The 20,569-nt window shown below is 34.1% G+C and overlaps 9 non-coding genes across 9 annotated transcripts; all 9 read left to right on the plus strand.

Moving 5' to 3' along the window:
- The first annotated feature begins 226 nt into the window (after positions 1-226).
- Positions 227-345, plus strand: LOC149770500 (5S ribosomal RNA). The gene has a single exon (XR_016418550.1). It is a non-coding gene; the product is annotated as a 5S ribosomal RNA (ribosomal RNA).
- Positions 346-3,804: 3,459 nt separating this feature from the next.
- LOC149770501 (5S ribosomal RNA) lies at positions 3,805-3,923 on the plus strand. Its single transcript, XR_016418862.1, has one exon. It is a non-coding gene; the product is annotated as a 5S ribosomal RNA (ribosomal RNA).
- A 900-nt stretch (positions 3,924-4,823) lies between these two features.
- LOC149770502 (5S ribosomal RNA) lies at positions 4,824-4,942 on the plus strand. The gene has a single exon (XR_016418551.1). It is a non-coding gene; the product is annotated as a 5S ribosomal RNA (ribosomal RNA).
- A 3,539-nt stretch (positions 4,943-8,481) lies between these two features.
- Positions 8,482-8,600, plus strand: LOC149770503 (5S ribosomal RNA). The gene has a single exon (XR_016418863.1). It is a non-coding gene; the product is annotated as a 5S ribosomal RNA (ribosomal RNA).
- Positions 8,601-9,500: 900 nt separating this feature from the next.
- Positions 9,501-9,619, plus strand: LOC149770504 (5S ribosomal RNA). The gene has a single exon (XR_016418552.1). It is a non-coding gene; the product is annotated as a 5S ribosomal RNA (ribosomal RNA).
- A 3,508-nt stretch (positions 9,620-13,127) lies between these two features.
- On the plus strand, positions 13,128-13,246 carry LOC149770505 (5S ribosomal RNA). Its single transcript, XR_016418690.1, has one exon. It is a non-coding gene; the product is annotated as a 5S ribosomal RNA (ribosomal RNA).
- Positions 13,247-14,146: 900 nt separating this feature from the next.
- Positions 14,147-14,265, plus strand: LOC149770506 (5S ribosomal RNA). Its single transcript, XR_016418553.1, has one exon. It is a non-coding gene; the product is annotated as a 5S ribosomal RNA (ribosomal RNA).
- A 3,467-nt stretch (positions 14,266-17,732) lies between these two features.
- On the plus strand, positions 17,733-17,851 carry LOC149770507 (5S ribosomal RNA). Its single transcript, XR_016418864.1, has one exon. It is a non-coding gene; the product is annotated as a 5S ribosomal RNA (ribosomal RNA).
- Positions 17,852-18,751: 900 nt separating this feature from the next.
- LOC149770508 (5S ribosomal RNA) lies at positions 18,752-18,870 on the plus strand. The gene has a single exon (XR_016418554.1). It is a non-coding gene; the product is annotated as a 5S ribosomal RNA (ribosomal RNA).
- The last annotated feature ends 1,699 nt before the right edge of the window (positions 18,871-20,569 follow it).

The raw sequence follows: 20,569 nt of genomic DNA on the forward strand, positions 1-20,569 counted from the left end.
ATTTAAGTCCATTTGAAGGTGTAAACCTCCGGTTAAGCAACTAATGTCCGAGTCCGAAAATGCCTGAATTACAAATTTGAATAATGTATGAAGGCAGTTTATCTATATAAGTTTTAATAAGTACACTTTAATTACTAATTTTACACGGCACATAAACGTAAACGTCTGTACATCGGAAACGGTGAAGAGAGAAGCGAATATAAGTCTTAAATTTACACACACTTGTGTCTACGGCCATACCACGTTGAAAGCACCGGTTCTCGTCCGATCACCGAAGTTAAGCAACGTCGGGCCCGGTTAGTACTTGGATGGGTGACCGCCTGGGAATACCGGGTGCTGTAGACTCTAATTTTTTTTTTTTCTTTTATAACTAAAAACAGTTGAAGTTTTTCTTTCTTTCTTTTATTGTAACTAAATTTACTTTATTCAATATAAATAATAAATAGAGCAATTTCTCGACTTTCATTTTCTCTTTTTCCTTAACTTTCTTCAATAATTCGGATCCTAAAAAAATCAAGTATAGGACCTGAATATAGCAAATGTTGCTTTGCACTTCTCTGCTCTTGGTTTCGATCCTTACTACTGGAATATGCGATCATAGATGACCAGTATTTCTTATTAACAAATTCGGTTCAATTTATCCAGTTTCCTCTACTTTTACTACCACAACAAGCTGCCTCCTTTCACGTCGAAATACTTCCTTCAAGTTTCTTCTCATATATTCCTGGTGTAGTCTCTAGCGCAGAGTTGCAAAATATGCGATCAATGTCTTTCATTTTGGGTACTTATTTGTGGTATTTCTTATTCACTAATTGATTGATAAATATGGAATGTATGAATTGTGAGAATTTTTTATATTAATTTATTGATTGATTGATTTCTTTTACAGCAGGGCCTCAGTCTGCCAGTGGGAAAATTGGCATCCTGTAGCGAATACTGTAAATATGGGCCATTGGCTAAATAAATTGGGTTATAAAATTCTGTTTTGATTACAGTAAGTTTAGATAGATATTCCATGCTTCCACTTTCTGTATTTCCACAACGTTAACTTCTACAAGTTGCAAGAAGAGATCCTTTGCAAATCTGATAAGACCCTATTTTTAAAGTTAGCTTACAGGCCGGTGTCGCTTATTTTAACCAAATGATAGGACAGAAAGAGGAATAATAATAATAATAATAACAACAACAATAATGTCCTGAATCTGCATTTTAAGTCAATTTCAACATGGAATTCTCCCCTTATCTGGGTCAGAAAATGGATGAGTGACAAATATGAGTATCTGAGGCCAGTTTTGCTTCTTTTGGATTAGAACTTTGAATCAGTATACACTTTAGTTACTAATATTATACTGCACACAAACATTTGTACATCGGAAACGTTGAAGAGATGTGTGACTAATCAGCCCAAGAGTCTTGAAAACGCATCAAGACAACAAATTATGTTTTACAGTCGAAATGTTGTTCTCACTAGAACTGAAATCATTTAATTTCTACTTAAATGCCCGAAAAATTTACAATTAAAACTACAATAAATGTTTTATACCTAGTCCCGCACAGTGACGTTTATCTGATTCCCTGTACTCACCGAGAGCATTCTGTGTCATATGGATGCATATCAAATGAAGTGAAAAGTAATGGAATACTCGCTTTTTTATTTATCCCTATGCATCGTGGTGCCCACACCATGATGAGACGCTGTTTCAATAAACCTTTTTATATATGTTCTTTACTGTTCTTCCTTTTTCTTCTTGCTTTATCATACTGACACACGAGAGAGAGAGAGAAGAGAGAGAGAGAGAGAGAGTATGCAACAAAGTTCGCATAACTTTATCAGCTATTAACATTAATTGTACTTCTGTGTAATTTTATTTTTAACGCGTTATCCTATAACGATTGCAAACAAGGGCAAAAACTCTACTGATCTTACTCGATAATTATACCATACTGAATTAATAAGTTTATCTCGTAAAAACGGATCATATATATATCCTGGGTGGCTGAGGGTGTTTTAAGATATGTGTGTGTCTTTTGTGATATATATATATATATAATATATATATATATATATATATATATATATATATACGTTTGTGTGTGTACATACATACATACATACGTGTATTATTTACATATAGTCTTGGATAATTTTAATTATTGGGATATGGATTTTAGATATCAACAGATACAAAGGAAACAAACGTTTCAATACATATAATGACATTTTCTTAAATTCTACATTGTATCATATTGACCTACTACTTGCTAGGCAAGCTGACTTTTATAAAATTTGCAAACTCCTTATATATATTTAAACTTACTTTTAGTATTCAGCCAGAAAATCAGTACAGTGCAGAAAGATTGAAAATATTATTTCTTTCATATATATATATATATATATATATATATATATATATATATATATATATATATATATATATATATATATATATATATATGTGAGAGAGAGAGAGAGAGAGATGGGGGGATTCGGAATGGTTTAAACAGACTCTAAATTACACTGATAAAATGTACATCAGTCCAATGGTTAACATGATAGATTTCTATCAAGCTGGTTGCCCTATTGTACCCTTGAGCAAGACTACCCTCATTGCCTAACAAAACCAAGCAGTCTTTTGCCAGAACACCATAATGTGAACTTAGGCCATCTAAATCAAATTCCTATGTGAAATTTGCCAATATAAGCCAATACACTTTAATGCAAACTTAGCCAATCTAAACCAAATATCTTAATGGAAACTTAGCCAAACACCTTAATGTGAACTTAGCCCATCTAAACCAATGTACCATAATGTGAACTTAGCCCATCTAAACCAAGAAAAGAATAATGTGATATTGGCTCATATAAACAAAAACACCTTAATGCTATCTTAGCCAATCTAAACCAACCGACTTAATTTATTTTTATAAAGAATACAAAGTGAAAATTTAAATACTTTTCAGCATTATAAATGAAATCACAAATAGTCCATGAAAAGTTATATGACAAGTCCAAAAGGGTAGTGTTCCAAATGAATGCCAGTGGTTTTCTGAATGAAGTCCAATTTTGAATGTGCTGATGTAATAACAATCTTGACGTGTGGCGATGATGTAATTTAGAATGTCCTTGAATGAATTCATAATAGTCCCAAAATAGCGATTTTTGATATTTGGACATTAGTATTGGGGTGTATGGACATATTTGTTTTGCTTATCAAAACGTTGGAAATCGCCGACACCATGCGGTATCGGCATAGGCTGCTTACTAGCCACAGGGGGCTCGTATCATTGCTTACAATGAAACTATCAGTCGTACATATAGTATAAAATGTATGACTGTCAGTTCAATTGTGAGCAACGATGCGAGCCCCTGTGCTTACTAGCCTGCCATGCAAACTTGACCGACCTTTCATCGAGATATACCTGCATGAAATCGAGAGAAATACGATTTATTTTCTCAGAAATAATTCCGAGTATAACATCATTTGTCGTTAATGAAGCTGACTGACGAAAGAAAACGACAACCTTGATGAAATTTGACACGGAACTCGCCATTGTATTACTATTCAAATGACTGCACAAATATGGCAACCTACATGTCAGTGACATCGGCGATCAAATAAGCTCTTGCTTCTTTACAGATTGAAACTGAAGGGATGTATTGTCGTAAGCAGAGCTCTCCCCTGTCTCTAATATATATATATATGTGTGTGTGTGTGTGTGTGTGTGTGTGTGCGTGTGTGTGTAATATATCTTTGTAACGACGAAGAGACAACATATATTAGTCTTAAATTTGTACATACAAATGTCTACGGCCATACCACGTTGAAAACACCGGTTCTCGTCCGATCACCGAAGTTAAGCAAGGTCGGGCCCGGTTAGTACTTGGATGGGTGACCGCCTGGGAATACCGGGTGCTGTAGGCATTTTTTAAATTTTTATTTGGTTCCATCCTCACTGTGAGGATATGCGATCATATATGGCCAATATTTCTTGTTCACAAATCTGGTGCAAATTTTTCAGTTTCCTCTACCTCCAGGATCGAAATGGGCCGCCTCGTATGCCGTCCAGATCCTCCAAATTTCTTCTGATATTCCGGATTCAGCCTATAGCGAATAATTGCAACGTATGCAATCGATGTCTTTCATTTTGGATACTTGTCTGTGGTATTTCTTATTCAATAATTGATAGATATATTTGGAATGTATTATTTTTAATTATTTTAATTTATTTACCTGTTTTTAGCAGGGCACCAGTCTATCAGTGTGAAACTTGGCATCCCTTAGCGAATACTTCGAATATGGGCCATTGACAAAATAAATTGGTGTATAAATCTCTGTTTTGATTACAGTAAGTTTGGATGGATGTTCCCTGCTTCCACTTCCTTGCACTTTCTGTGTTTCCACAACTTTAACGTTTCCGAGCTGCAAGACGATATCCGTTTCAAATCAGATTCGAGTCCGTCTTTAAAGGTAGCTCATAGGCTGATGTCGATTATTTACCTATTGAATTAGTCAGTTGATACAAGATAAATAATAATAATAATAATAATGCCCAAAAACAACAAAAATGAACTGAATCTTCGTTTAAATGCATTGTTATTTAAGTCCATTTGAAGGTGTAAACCTCCGGTTAAGCAACTAATGTCCGAGTCCGAAAATGCCTGAATTACAAATTTGAATAATGTATGAAGGCAGTTTATCTATATAAGTTTTAATAAGTACACTTTAATTACTAATTTTACACGGCACATAAACGTAAACGTCTGTACATCGGAAACGGTGAAGAGAGAAGCGAATATAAGTCTTAAATTTACACACACTTGTGTCTACGGCCATACCACGTTGAAAGCACCGGTTCTCGTCCGATCACCGAAGTTAAGCAACGTCGGGCCCGGTTAGTACTTGGATGGGTGACCGCCTGGGAATACCGGGTGCTGTAGACTCTAATTTTTTTTTTTCTTTTATAACTAAAAACAGTTGAAGTTTTTCTTTCTTTCTTTTATTGTAACTAAATTTACTTTATTCAATATAAATAATAAATAGAGCAATTTCTCGACTTTCATTTTCTCTTTTTCCTTAACTTTCTTCAATAATTCGGATCCTAAAAAAATCAAGTATAGGACCTGAATATAGCAAATGTTGCTTTGCACTTCTCTGCTCTTGGTTTCGATCCTTACTACTGGAATATGCGATCATAGATGACCAGTATTTCTTATTAACAAATTCGGTTCAATTTATCCAGTTTCCTCTACTTTTACTACCACAACAAGCTGCCTCCTTTCACGTCGAAATACTTCCTTCAAGTTTCTTCTCATATATTCCTGGTGTAGTCTCTAGCGCAGAGTTGCAAAATATGCGATCAATGTCTTTCATTTTGGGTACTTATTTGTGGTATTTCTTATTCACTAATTGATTGATAAATATGGAATGTATGAATTGTGAGAATTTTTTATATTAATTTATTGATTGATTGATTTCTTTTACAGCAGGGCCTCAGTCTGCCAGTGGGAAAATTGGCATCCTGTAGCGAATACTGTAAATATGGGCCATTGGCTAAATAAATTGGGTTATAAAATTCTGTTTTGATTACAGTAAGTTTAGATAGATATTCCATGCTTCCACTTTCTGTATTTCCACAACGTTAACTTCTACAAGTTGCAAGAAGAGATCCTTTGCAAAATCTGATAAGACCCTATTTTTAAAGTTAGCTTACAGGCCGGTGTCGCTTATTTTAACCAAATGATAGGACAGAAAGAGGAATAATAATAATAATAATAACAACAACAATAATGTCCTGAATCTGCATTTTAAGTCAATTTCAACATGGAATTCTCCCCTTATCTGGGTCAGAAAATGGATGAGTGACAAATATGAGTATCTGAGGCCAGTTTTGCTTCTTTTGGATTAGAACTTTGAATCAGTATACACTTTAGTTACTAATATTATACTGCACACAAACATTTGTACATCGGAAACGTTGAAGAGATGTGTGACTAATCAGCCCAAGAGTCTTGAAAACGCATCAAGACAACAAATTATGTTTTACAGTCGAAATGTTGTTCTCACTAGAACTGAAATCATTTAATTTCTACTTAAATGCCCGAAAAATTTACAATTAAAACTACAATAAATGTTTTATACCTAGTCCCGCACAGTGACGTTTATCTGATTCCCTGTACTCACCGAGAGCATTCTGTGTCATATGGATGCATATCAAATGAAGTGAAAAGTAATGGAATACTCGCTTTTTTATTTATCCCTATGCATCGTGGTGCCCACACCATGATGAGACGCTGTTTCAATAAACCTTTTTATATATGTTCTTTACTGTTCTTCCTTTTTCTTCTTGCTTTATCATACTGACACACGAGAGAGAGAGAGAGAGAGAGAGAGTATGCAACAAAGTTCGCATAACTTTATCAGCTATTAACATTAATTGTACTTCTGTGTAATTTTATTTTTAACGCGTTATCCTATAACGATTGCAAACAAGGGCAAAAACTCTACTGATCTTACTCGATAATTATACCATACTGAATTAATAAGTTTATCTCGTAAAAACGGATCATATATATATCCTGGGTGGCTGAGGGTGTTTTAAGATATGTGTGTGTCTTTTGTGATATATATATATATATATATATATATATATATATATATATATATATATATATATATATATATATATATATATATATATATATATACGTTTGTGTGTGTACATACATACATACATACGTGTATTATTTACATATAGTCTTGGATAATTTTAATTATTGGGATATGGATTTTAGATATCAACAGATACAAAGGAAACAAACGTTTCAATACATATAATGACATTTTCTTAAATTCTACATTGTATCATATTGACCTACTACTTGCTAGGCAAGCTGACTTTTATAAAATTTGCAAACTCCTTATATATATTTAAACTTACTTTTAGTATTCAACCAGAAAATCAGTACAGTGCAGAAAGATTGAAAATATTATTTCTTTCATATATATATATATATATATATATATATATATATATATATATATATATATTATATATATATATATATATATATGTGAGAGAGAGAGAGAGAGAGATGGGGGGATTCGGAATGGTTTAAACAGACTCTAAATTACACTGATAAAATGTACATCAGTCCAATGGTTAACATGATAGATTTCTATCAAGCTGGTTGCCCTATTGTACCCTTGAGCAAGACTACCCTCATTGCCTAACAAAACCAAGCAGTCTTTTGCCAGAACACCATAATGTGAACTTAGGCCATCTAAATCAAATTCCTATGTGAAATTTGCCAATATAAGCCAATACACTTTAATGCAAACTTAGCCAATCTAAACCAAATATCTTAATGGAAACTTAGCCAAACACCTTAATGTGAACTTAGCCCATCTAAACCAATGTACCATAATGTGAACTTAGCCCATCTAAACCAAGAAAAGAATAATGTGATATTGGCTCATATAAACAAAAACACCTTAATGCTATCTTAGCCAATCTAAACCAACCGACTTAATTTATTTTTATAAAGAATACAAAGTGAAAATTTAAATACTTTTCAGCATTATAAATGAAATCACAAATAGTCCATAAAAGTTATATGACAAGTCCAAAAGGGTAGTGTTCCAAATGAATGCCAGTGGTTTTCTGAATGAAGTCCAATTTTGAATGTGCTGATGTAATAACAATCTTGACGTGTGGCGATGATGTAATTTAGAATGTCCTTGAATGAATTCATAATAGTCCCAAAATAGCGATTTTTGATATTTGGACATTAGTATTGGGGTGTATGGACATATTTGTTTTGCTTATCAAAACGTTGGAAATCGCCGACACCATGCGGTATCGGCATAGGCTGCTTACTAGCCACAGGGGGCTCGTATCATTGCTTACAATGAAACTATCAGTCGTACATATAGTATAAAATGTATGACTGTCAGTTCAATTGTGAGCAACGATGCGAGCCCCTGTGCTTACTAGCCTGCCATGCAAACTTGACCGACCTTTCATCGAGATATACCTGCATGAAATCGAGAGAAATACGATTTATTTTCTCAGAAATAATTCCGAGTATAACATCATTTGTCGTTAATGAAGCTGACTGACGAAAGAAAACGACAACCTTGATGAAATTTGACACGGAACTCGCCATTGTATTACTATTCAAATGACTGCACAAATATGGCAACCTACATGTCAGTGACATCGGCGATCAAATAAGCTCTTGCTTCTTTACAGATTGAAACTGAAGGGATGTATTGTCGTAAGCAGAGCTCTCCCCTGTCTCTAATATATATATATATATATATATATATATATATATATATATATATATATATATATATATATATATATATATGTGTGTGTGTGTGTGTGTGTGTGTGTGTGTGTGTGCGTGTGTGTGTAATATATCTTTGTAACGACGAAGAGACAACCTATATTAGTCTTAAATTTGTACATACAAATGTCTACGGCCATACCACGTTGAAAACACCGGTTCTCGTCCGATCACCGAAGTTAAGCAAGGTCGGGCCCGGTTAGTACTTGGATGGGTGACCGCCTGGGAATACCGGGTGCTGTAGGCATTTTTTAAATTTTTTTTTGGTTCCATCCTCACTGTGAGGATATGCGATCATATATGGCCAATATTTCTTGTTCACAAATCTGGTGCAAATTTTTCAGTTTCCTCTACCTCCAGGATCGAAATGGGCCGCCTCGTATGCCGTCCAGATCCTCCAAATTTCTTCTGATATTCCGGATTCAGCCTATAGCGAATAATTGCAACGTATGCAATCGATGTCTTTCATTTTGGATACTTGTCTGTGGTATTTCTTATTCAATAATTGATAGATATATTTGGAATGTATTATTTTTAATTATTTTAATTTATTTACCTGTTTTTAGCAGGGCACCAGTCTATCAGTGTGAAACTTGGCATCCCTTAGCGAATGCTTCGAATATGGGCCATTGACAAAATAAATTGGTGTATAAATCTCTGTTTTGATTACAGTAAGTTTGGATGGATGTTCCCTGCTTCCACTTCCTTGCACTTTCTGTGTTTCCACAACTTTAACGTTTCCGAGCTGCAAGACGATATCCGTTTCAAATCAGATTCGAGTCCGTCTTTAAAGGTAGCTCATAGGCTGATGTCGATTATTTACCTATTGAATTAGTCAGTTGATACAAGATAAATAATAATAATAATAATAATGCCCAAAAACAACAAAAATGAACTGAATCTTCGTTTAAATGCATTGTTATTTAAGTCCATTTGAAGGTGTAAACCTCCGGTTAAGCAACTAATGTCCGAGTCCGAAAATGCCTGAATTACAAATTTGAATAATGTATGAAGGCAGTTTATCTATATAAGTTTTAATAAGTACACTTTAATTACTAATTTTACACGGCACATAAACGTAAACGTCTGTACATCGGAAACGGTGAAGAGAGAAGCGAATATAAGTCTTAAATTTACACACACTTGTGTCTACGGCCATACCACGTTGAAAGCACCGGTTCTCGTCCGATCACCGAAGTTAAGCAACGTCGGGCCCGGTTAGTACTTGGATGGGTGACCGCCTGGGAATACCGGGTGCTGTAGACTCTAATTTTTTTTTTCTTTTATAACTAAAAACAGTTGAAGTTTTTCTTTCTTTCTTTTATTGTAACTAAATTTACTTTATTCAATATAAATAATAAATAGAGCAATTTCTCGACTTTCATTTTCTCTTTTTCCTTAACTTTCTTCAATAATTCGGATCCTAAAAAAATCAAGTATAGGACCTGAATATAGCAAATGTTGCTTTGCACTTCTCTGCTCTTGGTTTCGATCCTTACTACTGGAATATGCGATCATAGATGACCAGTATTTCTTATTAACAAATTCGGTTCAATTTATCCAGTTTCCTCTACTTTTACTACCACAACAAGCTGCCTCCTTTCACGTCGAAATACTTCCTTCAAGTTTCTTCTCATATATTCCTGGTGTAGTCTCTAGCGCAGAGTTGCAAAATATGCGATCAATGTCTTTCATTTTGGGTACTTATTTGTGGTATTTCTTATTCACTAATTGATTGATAAATATGGAATGTATGAATTGTGAGAATTTTTTATATTAATTTATTGATTGATTGATTTCTTTTACAGCAGGGCCTCAGTCTGCCAGTGGGAAAATTGGCATCCTGTAGCGAATACTGTAAATATGGGCCATTGGCTAAATAAATTGGGTTATAAAATTCTGTTTTGATTACAGTAAGTTTAGATAGATATTCCATGCTTCCACTTTCTGTATTTCCACAACGTTAACTTCTACAAGTTGCAAGAAGAGATCCTTTGCAAATCTGATAAGACCCTATTTTTAAAGTTAGCTTATAGGCCGGTGTCGCTTATTTTAACCAAATGATAGGACAGAAAGAGGAATAATAATAATAATAATAACAACAACAATAATGTCCTGAATCTGCATTTTAAGTCAATTTCAACATGGAATTCTCCCCTTATCTGGGTCAGAAAATGGATGAGTGACAAATATGAGTATCTGAGGCCAGTTTTGCTTCTTTTGGATTAGAACTTTGAATCAGTATACACTTTAGTTACTAATATTATACTGCACACAAACATTTGTACATCGGAAACGTTGAAGAGATGTGTGACTAATCAGCCCAAGAGTCTTGAAAACGCATCAAGACAACAAATTATGTTTTACAGTCGAAATGTTGTTCTCACTAGAACTGAAATCATTTAATTTCTACTTAAATGCCCGAAAAATTTACAATTAAAACTACAATAAATGTTTTATACCTAGTCCCGCACAGTGACGTTTATCTGATTCCCTGTACTCACCGAGAGCATTCTGTGTCATATGGATGCATATCAAATGAAGTGAAAAGTAATGGAATACTCGCTTTTTTATTTATCCCTATGCATCGTGGTGCCCACACCATGATGAGACGCTGTTTCAATAAACCTTTTTATATATGTTCTTTACTGTTCTTCCTTTTTCTTCTTGCTTTATCATACTGACACACGAGAGAGAGAGAGAGAGAGAGAGAGAGAGAGAGAGAGAGAGAGTATGCAACAAAGTTCGCATAACTTTATCAGCTATTAACATTAATTGTACTTCTGTGTAATTTTATTTTTAACGCGTTATCCTATAACGATTGCAAACAAGGGCAAAAACTCTACTGATCTTACTCGATAATTATACCATACTGAATTAATAAGTTTATCTCGTAAAAACGGATCATATATATATCCTGGGTGGCTGAGGGTGTTTTAAGATATGTGTGTGTCTTTTGTGATATATATATATATATATATATATATATATATATATATATACGTTTGTGTGTGTACATACATACATACATACGTGTATTATTTACATATAGTCTTGGATAATTTTAATTATTGGGATATGGATTTTAGATATCAACAGATACAAAGGAAACAAACGTTTCAATACATATAATGACATTTTCTTAAATTCTACATTGTATCATATTGACCTACTACTTGCTAGGCAAGCTGACTTTTATAAAATTTGCAAACTCCTTATATATATTTAAACTTACTTTTAGTATTCAACCAGAAAATAAGTACAGTGCAGAAAGATTGAAAATATTATTTCTTTCATATATATATATATATATATATATATATATATATATATATATATATATATATATATATACATATATATATATATATATGTGAGAGAGAGAGAGAGATGGGGGGATTCGGAATGGTTTAAACAGACTCTAAATTACACTGATAAAATGTACATCAGTCCAATGGTTAACATGATAGATTTCTATCAAGCTGGTTGCCCTATTGTACCCTTGAGCAAGACTACCCTCATTGCCTAATAAAACCAAGCAGTCTTTTGCCAGAACACCATAATGTGAACTTAGGCCATCTAAATCAAATTCCTATGTGAAATTTGCCAATATAAGCCAATACACTTTAATGCAAACTTAGCCAATCTAAACCAAATATCTTAATGGAAACTTAGCCAAACACCTTAATGTGAACTTAGCCCATCTAAACCAATGTACCATAATGTGAACTTAGCCCATCTAAACCAAGAAAAGAATAATGTGATATTGGCTCATATAAACAAAAACACCTTAATGCTATCTTAGCCAATCTAAACCAACCGACTTAATTTATTTTTATAAAGAATACAAAGTGAAAATTTAAATACTTTTCAGCATTATAAATGAAATCACAAATAGTCCATAAAAGTTATATGACAAGTCCAAAAGGGTAGTGTTCCAAATGAATGCCAGTGGTTTTCTGAATGAAGTCCAATTTTGAATGTGCTGATGTAATAACAATCTTGACGTGTGGCGATGATGTAATTTAGAATGTCCTTGAATGAATTCATAATAGTCCCAAAATAGCGATTTTTGATATTTGGACATTAGTATTGGGGTGTATGGACATATTTGTTTTGCTTATCAAAACGTTGGAAATCGCCGACACCATGCGGTATCGGCATAGGCTGCTTACTAGCCACAGGGGGCTCGTATCATTGCTTACAATGAAACTATCAGTCGTACATATAGTATAAAATGTATGACTGTCAGTTCAATTGTGAGCAACGATGCGAGCCCCTGTGCTTACTAGCCTGCCATGCAAACTTGACCGACCTTTCATCGAGATATACCTGCATGAAATCGAGAGAAATACGATTTATTTTCTCAGAAATAATTCCGAGTATAACATCATTTGTCGTTAATGAAGCTGACTGACGAAAGAAAACGACAACCTTGATGAAATTTGACACGGAACTCGCCATTGTATTACTATTCAAATGACTGCACAAATATGGCAACCTACATGTCAGTGACATCGGCGATCAAATAAGCTCTTGCTTCTTTACAGATTGAAACTGAAGGGATGTATTGTCGTAAGCAGAGCTCTCCCCTGTCTCTAATATATATATATATATATATATATATATATATATATATATATATATATATATATATATATATATATGTGTGTGTGTGTGTGTGTGTGTGTGTGTGTGTGTGCGTGTGTGTGTAATATATCTTTGTAACGACGAAGAGACAACCTATATTAGTCTTAAATTTGTACATACAAATGTCTACGGCCATACCACGTTGAAAACACCGGTTCTCGTCCGATCACCGAAGTTAAGCAACGTCGGGCCCGGTTAGTACTTGGATGGGTGACCGCCTGGGAATACCGGGTGCTGTAGGCATTTTTTAAATTTTTTTTTGGTTCCATCCTCACTGTGAGGATATGCGATCATATATGGCCAATATTTCTTGTTCACAAATCTGGTGCAAATTTTTCAGTTTCCTCTACCTCCAGGATCGAAATGGGCCGCCTCGTATGCCGTCCAGATCCTCCAAATTTCTTCTGATATTCCGGATTCAGCCTATAGCGAATAATTGCAACGTATGCAATCGATGTCTTTCATTTTGGATACTTGTCTGTGGTATTTCTTATTCAATAATTGATAGATATATTTGGAATGTATTATTTTTAATTATTTTAATTTATTTACCTGTTTTTAGCAGGGCACCAGTCTATCAGTGTGAAACTTGGCATCCCTTAGCGAATGCTTCGAATATGGGCCATTGACAAAATAAATTGGTGTATAAATCTCTGTTTTGATTACAGTAAGTTTGGATGGATGTTCCCTGCTTCCACTTCCTTGCACTTTCTGTGTTTCCACAACTTTAACGTTTCCGAGCTGCAAGACGATATCCGTTTCAAATCAGATTCGAGTCCGTCTTTAAAGGTAGCTCATAGGCTGATGTCGATTATTTACCTATTGAATTAGTCAGTTGATACAAGATAAATAATAATAATAATAATAATGCCCAAAAACAACAAAAATGAACTGAATCTTCGTTTAAATGCATTGTTATTTAAGTCCATTTGAAGGTGTAAACCTCCGGTTAAGCAACTAATGTCCGAGTCCGAAAATGCCTGAATTACAAATTTGAATAATGTATGAAGGCAGTTTATCTATATAAGTTTTAATAAGTACACTTTAATTACTAATTTTACACGGCACATAAACGTAAACGTCTGTACATCGGAAACGGTGAAGAGAGAAGCGAATATAAGTCTTAAATTTACACACACTTGTGTCTACGGCCATACCACGTTGAAAGCACCGGTTCTCGTCCGATCACCGAAGTTAAGCAACGTCGGGCCCGGTTAGTACTTGGATGGGTGACCGCCTGGGAATACCGGGTGCTGTAGACTCTAATTTTTTTTTTCTTTTATAACTAAAAACAGTTGAAGTTTTTCTTTCTTTCTTTTATTGTAACTAAATTTACTTTATTCAATATAAATAATAAATAGAGCAATTTCTCGACTTTCATTTTCTCTTTTTCCTTAACTTTCTTCAATAATTCGGATCCTAAAAAAATCAAGTATAGGACCTGAATATAGCAAATGTTGCTTTGCACTTCTCTGCTCTTGGTTTCGATCCTTACTACTGGAATATGCGATCATAGATGACCAGTATTTCTTATTAACAAATTCGGTTCAATTTATCCAGTTTCCTCTACTTTTACTACCACAACAAGCTGCCTCCTTTCACGTCGAAATACTTCCTTCAAGTTTCTTCTCATATATTCCTGGTGTAGTCTCTAGCGCAGAGTTGCAAAATATGCGATCAATGTCTTTCATTTTGGGTACTTATTTGTGGTATTTCTTATTCACTAATTGATTGATAAATATGGAATGTATGAATTGTGAGAATTTTTTATATTAATTTATTGATTGATTGATTTCTTTTACAGCAGGGCCTCAGTCTGCCAGTGGGAAAATTGGCATCCTGTAGCGAATACTGTAAATATGGGCCATTGGCTAAATAAATTGGGTTATAAAATTCTGTTTTGATTACAGTAAGTTTAGATAGATATTCCATGCTTCCACTTTCTGTATTTCCACAACGTTAACTTCTACAAGTTGCAAGAAGAGATCCTTTGCAAATCTGATAAGACCCTATTTTTAAAGTTAGCTTATAGGCCGGTGTCGCTTATTTTAACCAAATGATAGGACAGAAAGAGGAATAATAATAATAATAATAACAACAACAATAATGTCCTGAATCTGCATTTTAAGTCAATTTCAACATGGAATTCTCCCCTTATCTGGGTCAGAAAATGGATGAGTGACAAATATGAGTATCTGAGGCCAGTTTTGCTTCTTTTGGATTAGAACTTTGAATCAGTATACACTTTAGTTACTAATATTATACTGCACACAAACATTTGTACATCGGAAACGTTGAAGAGATGTGTGACTAATCAGCCCAAGAGTCTTGAAAACGCATCAAGACAACAAATTATGTTTTACAGTCGAAATGTTGTTCTCACTAGAACTGAAATCATTTAATTTCTACTTAAATGCCCGAAAAATTTACAATTAAAACTACAATAAATGTTTTATACCTAGTCCCGCACAGTGACGTTTATCTGATTCCCTGTACTCACCGAGAGCATTCTGTGTCATATGGATGCATATCAAATGAAGTGAAAAGTAATGGAATACTCGCTTTTTTATTTATCCCTATGCATCGTGGTGCCCACACCATGATGAGACGCTGTTTCAATAAACCTTTTTATATATGTTCTTTACTGTTCTTCCTTTTTCTTCTTGCTTTATCATACTGACACACGAGAGAGAGAGAGAGAGAGAGAGAGAGAGAGAGAGAGTATGCAACAAAGTTCGCATAACTTTATCAGCTATTAACATTAATTGTACTTCTGTGTAATTTTATTTTTAACGCGTTATCCTATAACGATTGCAAACAAGGGCAAAAACTCTACTGATCTTACTCGATAATTATACCATACTGAATTAATAAGTTTATCTCGTAAAAACGGATCATATATATATCCTGGGTGGCTGAGGGTGTTTTAAGATATGTGTGTGTCTTTTGTGATATATATATATATATATATATATATATATATATATATATATATATATATATATATATATATATATATATATATATATATATATATACGTTTGTGTGTGTACATACATACATACATACGTGTATTATTTACATATAGTCTTGGATAATTTTAATTATTGGGATATGGATTTTAGATATCAACAGATACAAAGGAAACAAACGTTTCAATACATATAATGACATTTTCTTAAATTCTACATTGTATCATATTGACCTACTACTTGCTAGGCAAGCTGACTTTTATAAAATTTGCAAACTCCTTATATATATTTAAACTTACTTTTAGTATTCAACCAGAAAATAAGTACAGTGCAGAAAGATTGAAAATATTATTTCTTTCATATATATATATATATATATATATATATATATATATATATATATATGTGTGAGAGAGAGAGAGAGATGGGGGGATTCGGAATGGTTTAAACAGACTCTAAATTACACTGATAAAATGTACATCAGTCCAATGGTTAACATGATAGATTTCTATCAAGCTGGTTGCCCTATTGTACCCTTGAGCGAGACTACCCTCATTGCCTAACAAAACCAAGCAGTCTTTTGCCAGAACACCATAATGTGAACTTAGGCCATCTAAATCAAATTCCTATGTGAAATTTGCCAATATAAGCCAATACACTTTAATGCAAACTTAGCCAATCTAAACCAAATATCTTAATGGAAACTTAGCCAAACACCTTAATGTGAACTTAGCCCATCTAAACCAATGTACCATAATGTGAACTTAGCCCATCTAAACCAAGAAAAGAATAATGTGATATTGGCTCATATAAACAAAAACACCTTAATGCTATCTTAGCCAATCTAAACCAACCGACTTAATTTATTTTTATAAAGAATACAAAGTGAAAATTTAAATACTTTTCAGCATTATAAATGAAATCACAAATAGTCCATGAAAAGTTATATGACAAGTCCAAAAGGGTAGTGTTCCAAATGAATGCCAGTGGTTTTCTGAATGAAGTCCAATTATGAATGTGCTGATGTAATAACAATCTTGACGTGTGGCGATGATGTAATTTAGAATGTCCTTGAATGAATTCATAATAGTCCCAAAATAGCGATTTTTGATATTTGGACATTAGTATTGGGGTGTATGGACATATTTGTTTTGCTTATCAAAACGTTGGAAATCGCCGACACCATGCGGTATCGGCATAGGCTGCTTACTAGCCACAGGGGGCTCGTATCATTGCTTACAATGAAACTATCAGTCGTACATATAGTATAAAATGTATGACTGTCAGTTCAATTGTGAGCAACGATGCGAGCCCCTGTGCTTACTAGCCTGCCATGCAAACTTGACCGACCTTTCATCGAGATATACCTGCATGAAATCGAGAGAAATACGATTTATTTTCTCAGAAATAATTCCGAGTATAACATCATTTGTCGTTAATGAAGCTGACTGACGAAAGAAAACGACAACCTTGATGAAATTTGACACGGAACTCGCCATTGTATTACTATTCAAATGACTGCACAAATATGGCAACCTACATGTCAGTGACATCGGCGATCAAATAAGCTCTTGCTTCTTTACAGATTGAAACTGAAGGGATGTATTGTCGTAAGCAGAGCTCTCCCCTGTCTCTAATATATATATATATATGTGTGTGTGTGTGTGTGTGTGTGTGTGTGTGTGCGTGTGTGTGTAATATATCTTTGTAACGACGAAGAGACAACCTATATTAGTCTTAAATTTGTACATACAAATGTCTACGGCCATACCACGTTGAAAACACCGGTTCTCGTCCGATCACCGAAGTTAAGCAAGGTCGGGCCCGGTTAGTACTTGGATGGGTGACCGCCTGGGAATACCGGGTGCTGTAGGCATTTTTTAAATTTTTTTTTGGTTCCATCCTCACTGTGAGGATATGCGATCATATATGGCCAATATTTCTTGTTCACAAATCTGGTGCAAATTTTTCAGTTTCCTCTACCTCCAGGATCGAAATGGGCCGCCTCGTATGCCGTCCAGATCCTCCAAATTTCTTCTGATATTCCGGATTCAGCCTATAGCGAATAATTGCAACGTATGCAATCGATGTCTTTCATTTTGGATACTTGTCTGTGGTATTTCTTATTCAATAATTGATAGATATATTTGGAATGTATTATTTTTAATTATTTTAATTTATTTACCTGTTTTTAGCAGGGCACCAGTCTATCAGTGTGAAACTTGGCATCCCTTAGCGAATACTTCGAATATGGGCCATTGACAAAATAAATTGGTGTATAAATCTCTGTTTTGATTACAGTAAGTTTGGATGGATGTTCCCTGCTTCCACTTCCTTGCACTTTCTGTGTTTCCACAACTTTAACGTTTCCGAGCTGCAAGACGATATCCGTTTCAAATCAGATTCGAGTCCGTCTTTAAAGGTAGCTCATAGGCTGATGTCGATTATTTACCTATTGAATTAGTCAGTTGATACAAGATAAATAATAATAATAATAATAATGCCCAAAAACAACAAAAATGAACTGAATCTTCGTTTAAATGCATTGTTATTTAAGTCCATTTGAAGGTGTAAACCTCCGGTTAAGCAACTAATGTCCGAGTCCGAAAATGCCTGAATTACAAATTTGAATAATGTATGAAGGCAGTTTATCTATATAAGTTTTAATAAGTACACTTTAATTACTAATTTTACACGGCACATAAACGTAAACGTCTGTACATCGGAAACGGTGAAGAGAGAAGCGAATATAAGTCTTAAATTTACACACACTTGTGTCTACGGCCATACCACGTTGAAAGCACCGGTTCTCGTCCGATCACCGAAGTTAAGCAACGTCGGGCCCGGTTAGTACTTGGATGGGTGACCGCCTGGGAATACCGGGTGCTGTAGACTCTAATTTTTTTTTTTTCTTTTATAACTAAAAACAGTTGAAGTTTTTCTTTCTTTCTTTTATTGTAACTAAATTTACTTTATTCAATATAAATAATAAATAGAGCAATTTCTCGACTTTCATTTTCTCTTTTTCCTTAACTTTCTTCAATAATTCGGATCCTAAAAAAATCAAGTATAGGACCTGAATATAGCAAATGTTGCTTTGCACTTCTCTGCTCTTGGTTTCGATCCTTACTACTGGAATATGCGATCATAGATGACCAGTATTTCTTATTAACAAATTCGGTTCAATTTATCCAGTTTCCTCTACTTTTACTACCACAACAAGCTGCCTCCTTTCACGTCGAAATACTTCCTTCAAGTTTCTTCTCATATATTCCTGGTGTAGTCTCTAGCGCAGAGTTGCAAAATATGCGATCAATGTCTTTCATTTTGGGTACTTATTTGTGGTATTTCTTATTCACTAATTGATTGATAAATATGGAATGTATGAATTGTGAGAATTTTTTATATTAATTTATTGATTGATTGATTTCTTTTACAGCAGGGCCTCAGTCTGCCAGTGGGAAAATTGGCATCCTGTAGCGAATACTGTAAATATGGGCCATTGGCTAAATAAATTGGGTTATAAAATTCTGTTTTGATTACAGTAAGTTTAGATAGATATTCCATGCTTCCACTTTCTGTATTTCCACAACGTTAACTTCTACAAGTTGCAAGAAGAGATCCTTTGCAAATCTGATAAGACCCTATTTTTAAAGTTAGCTTACAGGCCGGTGTCGCTTATTTTAACCAAATGATAGGACAGAAAGAGGAATAATAATAATAATAATAACAACAACAATAATGTCCTGAATCTGCATTTTAAGTCAATTTCAACATGGAATTCTCCCCTTATCTGGGTCAGAAAATGGATGAGTGACAAATATGAGTATCTGAGGCCAGTTTTGCTTCTTTTGGATTAGAACTTTGAATCAGTATACACTTTAGTTACTAATATTATACTGCACACAAACATTTGTACATCGGAAACGTTGAAGAGATGTGTGACTAATCAGCCCAAGAGTCTTGAAAACGCATCAAGACAACAAATTATGTTTTACAGTCGAAATGTTGTTCTCACTAGAACTGAAATCATTTAATTTCTACTTAAATGCCCGAAAAATTTACAATTAAAACTACAATAAATGTTTTATACCTAGTCCCGCACAGTGACGTTTATCTGATTCCCTGTACTCACCGAGAGCATTCTGTGTCATATGGATGCATATCAAATGAAGTGAAAAGTAATGGAATACTCGCTTTTTTATTTATCCCTATGCATCGTGGTGCCCACACCATGATGAGACGCTGTTTCAATAAACCTTTTTATATATGTTCTTTACTATTCTTCCTTTTTCTTCTTGCTTTATCATACTGACACACGAGAGAGAGAGAGAGAGAGAGAGAGAGGGAGTATGCAACAAAGTTCGCATAACTTTATCAGCTATTAAGATTAATTGTACTTCTGTGTAATTTTATTTTTAACGCGTTATCCTATAACGATTGCAAACAAGGGCAAAAACTCTACTGATCTTACTCGATAATTATACCATACTGAATTAATAAGTTTATCTCGTAAAAACGGATCATATATATATCCTGGGTGGCTGAGGGTGTTTTAAGATATGTGTGTGTCTTTTGTGATATATATATATAT

Source organism: Sinohyriopsis cumingii, unplaced genomic scaffold (genome assembly GCF_028554795.1).
Source record: "Sinohyriopsis cumingii isolate HCF-2022 unplaced genomic scaffold, ASM2855479v2 utg002479l, whole genome shotgun sequence".
NCBI classification, from domain to species: Eukaryota; Metazoa; Mollusca; class Bivalvia; order Unionida; family Unionidae; genus Sinohyriopsis; species Sinohyriopsis cumingii.